Below are 10,054 nucleotides of genomic sequence, written 5' to 3'. Positions count from 1 at the left end.
AACAACAACACACACTCGTCTCTCTGGCCCTATTACTGTGACCAGTCGTTAGGTGGACATGATGAGCTGCAGTATACTGATGTATACGCGACAGTTGGTCTGTTCTGCTTCCTTTGAGCACTACACAGGTGCACTCTTGTCAAGATACTTCATTGCCATGCCAAGATTATACGCCCTGATAAAAATGATAACTATAGAAAGGCCGATCCATCAAAGCATAATAAATACTGCATTAGTCAGTCGTCAGTCACCCTTGACCGGCACCATTCTTTGGGTGCTCACATGGATAGTCGTGGCAGGTGACAGGGTCCCCCACTCTTGCCCATTGTTGGTGACAGTCAGCAGGTCCTGTACAGGACGACCAGTTCAGTCCTTGACCTCCGTCAGCCAGTTCTTCCTCTGGTCACCTCGGTGTCGACTACCCTCCAAGTTTGGTGAGTGGGACCCAATGCCCATGTGAATTATGGTGCCTTCAAACTCTACAATAGTTTATTGGCCGAAAATAGTTTTTTTTTTAATGTAATCACGAGAATCACGATTGAGGCACTGACGCGGGACTCTAGAGACTCGAACTACTTTTTGCTGGTGAGTGGAAGTCATACAACAGCATGCTGCAGAGTTGAATTCCTTTAAGTTCTGTTTGGGTTCAGATAAGGTGACAGTTCAGAGGCTGGCTGGTCCTTGAATGCCACTTTAAATTCATCTTATCGTGCGGGGAATTAAAAAAAATCACATGGTGGCGTTACGAAAACGTCCCATCTGCTGTTTCCTGAGCATTGATAAGAGTCTCATCAGTTCAGAGTGTGCAGGTTTCGAGAAAGACGAGGTCGCTGGTAAAACCTCGCCAAGGTAACAACGATTCCTACAGCAAAGGCAGTAACTGGGCGAAACATTTGCTTGGTTGAAATATGTGTCAACAGCAGATATCAAGGCGGGGGAGTGGGGAGAGGAAGTCAGGGTAGAGTGGGGCGGACAAAAGGAAACAGTGGGTTGACACTGGAACCTTTTATCTCCTCACCTCACCCGTCAAAAAATTGTCGACTTCAGGTTTCCAAACTCACAGTGTGTGCTCGCGTGGGACCATGCTCCGGTCACGTGACTTTTGGAAGACTGAGGCACTGCGACAGATGGCAATATGCCAGGTGAACTCCCGGGATACATCCCATAGAAACTGCTATTCAATGAAGTGGAATCCCTCATACTTTGACGGTGTTTTCTTTTTAAAAAGATTGCATGTCACAAAAGCCAGTTTCTTATTGCATGATAGTTTAATAATATACATATGAGACCCAAAATATGGGGTACCTCGCAGTAAACAGTACAGCATCATATGCACGCATCGTGTTAAGATAATAAGAGCAACATGCTGTAAATAATTCACACACAAACACACACGCACGCACTCACGCACGCTCACAAAGAATCATTCTATTGATATTTGCCGAATCATGGAAACAGTGGGCGATGATGTGAAAGGGAGAGAATAAAATTATACTATCGAATCATTTATAATGACTTGCGTCCCTTTGACTGAAACCAAGGGATGTAGGGGAGTTTTTCAAACGCTACATTTGCCTCCTCCAGAGAAAGGAAGTTTGATGGCAAGGGGTGGACAGGGCATCGAGAAAAAAGAGGAGTGGGTGCAGGGCTGAGATCTCTCAAACAGGAAGGAATTGATCGGGTTAAGGGGCTGCCTGCCATGTCCTGGATGCACAGTCAATCATAATGATGACATAGGTTACTTTCCCTTTTAATTCCAACTTACAACACCCAAGTGGTCAGAGAAATAATGTGCTTTTCAATTGTTATCAATGTGGGAAAATTACCCTTTCAACCTCATTCTAATTACACAAGTAGGGATAATGTCAAAGAAGCATTTTTTTTTTTTAATTTTCCGTGCGATGGGCAGTTCCACTGAAGGGCTTATGACAATGTCTTGTCCGCGAATTGCAACCTCGATCGCGTTCTAAAGTTCATTAAATGTCACTTAAAGAAAGCATAAAACGCCTGCACTCTAGAATTTTCGGATGATATTTTTTTGTAAAATGCTCTCACAGATGCCTCCACCACTTCTTGCAGTTCACTGCCTCACCCACACCTCCTCCTCCTCCTCCTCCTCCTCCTCCTGTCTTTCTCCTTCTTCAAGCAGCGGGCGCAGTGGATACCAAAAACATTACTTTGCTGACTTTTACATTGTTTTACACCCGTTATCTTCTTCTGACGTGGCCTTGCAAGCCAGCTGTGAGTGACCTTTGATACGTGAGAGGAGCAGGTTGCTGCACGTGCAATACTTAAAAACATTGCCACGTGCGAGACAAGGCTAGCGGCAAGATCAGCGCCTAAGTTCGAATTCGCGATGCTATAAAAAAATTCCACGTGAGATAAAGAAAAATGCGTGCACGAACTTGAATAAATCGAAATGTTGTCACGTTGACTAAACTTGTGTTTTTATGTGTAAATTTATATCAAATGTTTTATCAGCATGAACAGTGTGATTTCCCCAGGCTGTAGGGATGTCGTCCTTTGTATACGGAGCACTCAAAAAACAATTTCTAAATCAGCTCCGTGATTAACTGTACGCTTATCTTCAATCCGTTCCCCAAAATTTTCCGTACGCTTTTAATTATGTTATTGTAAGATTTCCTGAAACCAATTTTTTGCTTTACTTTGCATATTTTTTCGAGTTTGATTAAACATTTTTATAGAATTCAAAAACATCACCCTTTCCACTGATAAATTTTAAGAAAAGTTGCTCATCATACTGATGTGCTTTTTAAAACTAATCATTAACTGTGGTCATGATCAACTAAAAAAAAATACAAATAAAACTAGTTAACAAATTACATGTTTTCCTTTTAAATAAAATTCTAGTCAACAGTATCTGAGCCTTTATAAATAAATATATATATTTTTTTACTATTTCCTTAAATTATTTTTCCTTTTCAGGGCGAAGTATCACCGTAAAATAAAGTTGCTTGTTTATTTTATTACCCTGGTTAACAAACGTGATATCCTAGTCATTGTTTGTTTGTTTTGTTTTGTTTGTTTGTTTGTTTGTTTGTTTGTTTGTTTGTTTGTTTAAAGGATGGAGTTGCTAGCCCCACGCCCAACCCTCCTCCTTCATCCGGGCCTGGGATCGGCAGGTTACCCTGGGGGTTTCCAGGCGGAGTTGTCATTGTCTTTGTCACGCGCATTCATACATGTGTGTGTGCGTAGGTTCATGTGTATGCCTTCTCAGGCAGATCCCTATTTCAGCCTCCTGACAAACTCCAATCCCGTGGCATCGGGATGCCAAACTCCGCAGTCCTCGCAGTTTATGAGATTAACTCCAACAGGGGAAAGAACTCTAGCTTCTGAATGGATCCGCGGCGTGCCCAAGCCATTAGCCTATCGAGCTTGTCACTCTAGACGGGAGATAATCTTTTGAAAACGACACCGAGAGGCGTGCTCCATGATTGAAAACGCGGTCTGTCCTTCCACTCTGCCGAGCCTTTTTTTCTAATTTTTTCTCGCTGGTGTCCTCCGTCGACTTGCACTCGCAAAAGGTCCACAAAGGTTGGTTTTTATTTTATTTTTCGTCCCCACCCCATTTCTTCTCAGACCGGGTTCTTTCGAGCATTAAAACTTCTTCCCCTAAGGTCGGAAAAAATAAACAGCTGTAAAAAAAAAAAAAGTGAACAGATATAAGGACAAAAGCATAAAAGTCGATTTCGTCTATCGCCTGGTAGGAGGGAGATAACCACGAAATGGACGAAAGGGGAGAGAATCAGATGACATTCGGTCGACTTCGCTTGGAGCAGTGATCAAACATTTGGCTGGCGGCATCTTGTGGCCGTGGGCGAGGACTGTCTGATCGGCGACTGCTGTTGCCTAAAGAAAATAAGGACCGGTGAGGACCGAAGGCCAAATCGCATGCATGGCCGCATGGGAGGTTACTTCCATTAAACAGAGACTGCCCTACTTTTTTTTCCCCTCCACATCCCTGTCCACAACCTCTGTTGTTACGACGAAAAGGGGAACAAAGCTCCCTTCCTAATACAGCTCTACACGATCTTAGACACCAGCTCAGGTGTACGAAATCGGACACCTAGAATCCTGGTAAATTAGCGAAAACATTGTTTACCTTTCCCACATTGAAAAGATTTTAAATAGCTTATATTTGCTGTTGGATGCGATGAGTTCGTGAAAAGACATCACAGATTGTAAATATAAACAGAAATCGTAGCTAGCAGGAGATTATTCTGGCTGTAACTCCACGTCCACAAACAAAATAGCAACAACAAAGAAGCAAAAACTGATCCCATGATTATTGAGCAAAAATCACAGTTGTTTAAAATCCGGAGTCTGATTTGTTTATCAGAAATAAAACTTGAAACAGTATTTTTTAACATTTCAGACCAAGTTTATTTTATTTGTCTCCATTTAAAACTGTGAAACATTTGTTTTCCTATTTCTTCGACTTTTTCTTACGGGCGAGGATGATTAATTACGGATTATTAAAATTTAAATTATTGAATGTTCTGCAATATCAACAGCAAGGCGGAAGCACTTTACTACTTCAACCAACCAAAAAATCCATCAGCCACTCACCGATAGTCACTGATTAGACAAGACAGAGTTTTAACAAACACGTGAATGCTTTTATCGTGGATTGATAATTTAAGTGATGTACATTCCATTTATATTTTAAACTCATTTAATATTTGAACTATAGTAGTGAAGATGGTTTTTGAGACAAGGGACTTTATTGAAAATTAATCATCTTCATAGGAAGATATCTGTCTCTGTCTTCACAGCGAAGTAGTCGGCTTTCAGAAGCCCCTGAACTGATTCCTCCAGTCCCCACGCCCCATCCTTCCATCTCACGTACATTTATTCCTCCTCCTCCACCAACACCACCACCCACACCACCACTAACAACAACAACAACAACAACGACCGTAAGCATCAGTAACATTTAGTATCTACATAAATCGTCACTTTCACTAAGTTCTTAATGATTTTAACTAACACGAAGAAGTGAGATGTGCGAAAAGTTTTTGATTTTATTCAGTCGATCGAAGATACAAGATCTGTACCGAGGGAATAAAAAGTAGCAAAAGAGGGATGAACAGGAATAAAAAGAAAAAGTAATCTAAAAAGCAAACAGTATGTCCACGCTAGAAAAAAATCCAAACAAACAAGAAAGAAAGAACGAAAGAAAGAAAGAAAAGACAACTTAAAAAAAGAAAAATGGAAACTTAAAATAAAAAAGAAAAAGACATACAGAAAACAACAGAAGAAGCAAACAGGCGAAACACAAGCAGAAAGCAAAATATTGAAGAAATCAATCTTGATCGACTGACTTGGAAAATCCATGCAGCCATAGTGTCTACCAACACGTGGGTTGCTGTCTGGTGCTGTCCGATAAAAAAATAAGTAACTTCCACTTACACTTGATTAAGAATTACAAACTCTGAAACACTTTTTTTTTTCTTTTTGAGTCGCTTTCATACCTCTCCTTGTTGACACAAAGAAAAGGGAAAAAGAGACATCGCTTAGCTTGAAGGAATGAAACGTGAGCTTCAACACGGCTTGAGGTTTCTTACGAACACAGGCCGCCAATGTTCGTAAAGATTATCCTCCTTCAGTCCACACAACTTCCCACCCACCCACTCACCCACCCACCTTTTAACCGTTCCTACACCTCTGAAGTCGTAAAAGATTAAAAGAAGGAAGAAAAAGAAACTCGGTCTATCGACCAAGCTCTTTCCACACAGACTGATGCTAACTGCCTGATGGCAACCGGTTTCGTGGTTTAATAGTCTCAAAGAATGTCCAGACCCCTTTCTGAACTAAACTGCGGGATTTCTTTTCGACTTTTTCTGTGTGTACACCCGCGTCTATGAGGCCCTGTGGTTGCGGTGACACGAACACACACTGGTGGTACACTACTCCGATGTCTGGTCTTTCCTCGCTCTGTCTATCTACTTCAGGGATTGAAGAACTTCCGATACAGACCCAAGACTCTCTTTTAAGAGGCACGGATGTCTGGGATTGTGGTTTCACAAAGAAGTACTTTACCGAGTTTAAAGTGTTGGACCTCGATAATCATTTTTGTCTAGGACAATTTCCTTTCTTTTCCTGCAGTGACCAAAAGAAGTTTAAAGAGGGAAATATTATTTACATATTCAGTAGGTGACCTCATTTTTATAAGGTCATGGTGCCGAACTGTTTTCAGTAGATTTTTTTTTTTTGGTCAAGGGGAAGTGAATGAATGAAACAAGTGTCACACGAACCATACGAAAGCCAGTAATAACAATGTCTCATCGTACGAGTTTTGTATGTGGTCAAAGTCTTTAGATGTCCAGCATCACATCAAGGGTGTACACCCGTGTTCTGGTCGTGGTGCCCAGACTCCGCGAAGCCCGGAAACAACACCCCGTAATGAACTTCCGAGCAACACTCGCCGCTCGTTGCCAGAACATCATCAACCTCCTTCCCTCTATTTTCCCACCTCGCCTCCATCTTATTTCGCGAGACTGCCGCTTGGTTAATGATACCCCCTCTACCCCGCTATTTCCACCCTCATCACCGCCCTCCTATCTCGTCCGGTGGTCCGCGGGAAGGTGCAGGAAATGGCCGGGAAACCCTAGTACACGTTTGGGACAAAGAGGCGAATGTAGCGAGTCTTGAGCAGGACACCCAGCTGAACATCAACGGAGTTCACTACGAGGCCAAGATTGAGGAGAGTGTTTGGGGGAGGATGTCACGTGATGAGGATGTCTGTGATGACTTGTCTTCTTACTATTTTTGTTTTGATCCAGAGAATATGACAACACCAGGTTGAATTTTGGATGGTCAACTTTTCTTCAACATTTATTTTACCCTCAACAAAAAAAGGGTACAGGGAGATATTATTTTCACTTCCTTGCGGCATTTTCCTTCTCAGGTGACCAAGAGCGGAACCAGGGCAGCACCTGTGACAGAAATAAAAGATTCCCTCAGCATTGCCCTTCCTGAATTCAAGGCTGACCGACCATTCATGTTTGTCCTGCGAGAGAAGAAGAACGACATCAATGTCCTCACTGGTTGTGTCAAGGGCCCCGCGGGGAGGGAAGAGTAGTGCGAGCTGTGGACATGACAGTACTTCCGAGTCTTTGTCAGTTGTTGTTATTTTGAAGTGTAATAAATTACTGTGCAACTGTGTGTCAGGGGATTAAATGTATCTGCACAGATATGTGTACATGTAGAGTACTTATACAAACCGAGATATAGAGCAACACGCGCATCCACACAAACATTGGTATGTTCAGTTAAATCATTTCTTTCTTAGAAAAATAACTCTACCTCTTTCGTAGGCTGTCTACCTTTAATGATTTTAAATAATAAAAATACATAATCAATGTTAAAATATTTCCCAGTAAACATACATCAGGGACCCAACTAGAGCATTGAGGGAAAATAAGTCTCGTTAGGTCTGCACCCAACAGCGCCCAAATACAACAGCAGCGACGAGGCAGACGATACATGTTGACAGCGGTCTTGCTGTACTTCCCGCTGCTTTAGTTGACGAGATGCAGTAGTTGTCGTGCTTACTGATGAAAGCATCGAGCACGATGCCGCAGTTGAGGCAGTCGCTGATGGGTCTCACTGCTGCGTCGACACGAGGTCGGAGTAAGCAGCACAGCGGGTTGTCGCCTTTAACGACGCCGGTTCTCGGAGTCTGTCACCTACACACGCACTGCCTGCACAGGGGTGGACACAAAACTTTTCTTCCTTTCACAGTAAGAAAGTTGCAACTTTTGCCATTTCCAGCTTACTCTTTAAAGCTGAAATGATAGATCGCTGCTCTCGTTTAACCTTTACCGAGCTTTCTGGTCTCAAATTTTCAATTTCAGTTTTCAAATTTCTATTACGTCTTCTGAATATCCAGGGATTTAGCACAGAGACGATGAATGGATCGAAACTAGGTTGATAAAAAGTTGCTTGGGTTGAAATCAGATCAGTGTCGTTGGCAGCAGCTGTGAATCACATGGTCGACAAACAACAAGACATATTTAAAGACCTACCAGGTCGAGTTATAAACGGATTCTGAAAGGCAGAGATAATACAGATGTATTCTACAAATTTTAGCGCCTAAAAACACATTTGTTATTTAATGATAATTCAAAGTTGGAGATTTACAGCAGTGTCTTTGAGCAACATCTACTAAACTATTGAAAAATGGAAACGAAGCAAGATAAGATCATATACTTTCAGGAAAACTATGAAGGTAATCGTACTTGATTTACATATCTGCATTTTCTGGATAGTGCCAGTATTTTATGAATAACAACACTGTATTGAGTTTGTATCATCAATACTGCTTTTTTTTTTTTGCTAGTCCACTTTTTCCCCACTTGCAGTAAAAACCTCTGTTTTCATTTCTTTTACTTTATCCTTCAGTTTCTTAAACATACAGAAACATTGGCATGTTTCCATTGGATTTACATTACAAAGCATTTACCCCTTGACACATTTACATTTCAGATTCTGAAATTCTGAAACTATTTCCTCTTCTTTACTTATGGATATGTCTCATTCCCAGCTTCAGCCCCCCCCCCCCCCACAAAACCTCCCGTCAGAGGAGCGAGCGAAGGGGACTCCTATGGCGCACATCGCGATGGCGGAAGAGATGAAAGCAGTCTCCCAGTGTCTTGGAGTGATGTCAGCCTCCAGACTCTTACAGCTCTCCGATTTCTACAGCGGTTTTTTTTTTCTTCTTTCGAAATTTTAAGACTAAATAAAGGCTTAAACGGGAACACAGGGATTATCAATTTATTCAGCTAGAAATGAACAAAAGAACTTACAGACGAGGAAGGCAAGGGAAACTAATCGAGCAGCCGCACTTTCCGCTGGCTTGTAGAATTAACTAAAAATTTAAAAAAGTAATATTGCACGCGATTTAAGAACTGCCAGTACTTCTTTTTTGTATCTGTTTCTTTCTCTGTTCTTTGCGCTTTATTATAAATTTAAATACCTTTGCAGTAAAGTTTCCAAATTATCGGTTACTTCATTAAAACTGCGCATCGTACCTGCGCGCGCAGTAGAATATTTACGCAGCTGGAAATTTACTTTGTTGCCTCTACTTCATCATCTCCAAACTAAAAGGGAAAAAAAACCCAGCTTCCATATTAACACAGTTCTTCAGAAAACGCATTTCTCAAGAAAGAAAAAAGAAGGTCTGCCGGTGGTGGTCTCCCTTTTTTCTGGTGACTGTGAGTGCCCGCCCTTGTCGTGGAGGCTAATGATACGGAAACCAAGCTTCGTGAGAGCACGTAGGAAGGATGGAGGAGGAAGGGCGGGGTTGAGACTGAGTTGTTTACGCCGCTGACGTGTGTGTGGTGCGCGTGCTGAGCTGTCAGGTACTTGCAGGCTGCGAGGGTAGAGGTCATTAGAATGTTTGTTGTTCATAGTTCGTGTTTTCTTTGGTCATGCAGCCGCTGTTCAAAAGTTCCGAGGGATTCGTGAGTTGATATTGGGCTCACAACCTTTCATAATAAGTAGTGTCTGGTGTATAAAAGGTCCTTTTACCTAAAAGCATGTCCAGACACCTCGGCTTTTACTCGTATGACACTGAGAAGCGAGAGATTCCTTACTACTACAGAAGTGGTTAATTGGTTAGTTAGCTTTTGCTGTGCGCCGTATCAGAAATAAAATAAAAAATCCCAACCAAACAAAAAAAAAAAAAAAAAAAAAACAAAAACAAAAAACGAAGGAAAGACAAAAAACAACAACAACAACAACAACAAAAAACAACAAAAAAACACAAAAACAAACAGCAATAAAAACAAAAAAACGAAGGAAAGACCAAAAAAAAAAAACCAACAAACAAACAAACAAAAAAAAAAAAAAACAAAAAAAACAAAACCAAAACAAGTTATACACACTAATGACACACACACACACAGAAGAAGACAGCACAGCTACAGTATTAAAGACAGCCCATGATTCAGGAAGCACCAGTAAGGGCCGATAGAACGAGTTCCCTACCTATAGAAAAGCTCTTCACTGATGCGAACATCGAGATCGT

This window comes from Pomacea canaliculata, linkage group LG2, assembly GCF_003073045.1.
Source record: "Pomacea canaliculata isolate SZHN2017 linkage group LG2, ASM307304v1, whole genome shotgun sequence".
NCBI classification, from domain to species: Eukaryota; Metazoa; Mollusca; class Gastropoda; order Architaenioglossa; family Ampullariidae; genus Pomacea; species Pomacea canaliculata.
Note: the sequence above shows the minus strand (reverse complement) of the source record.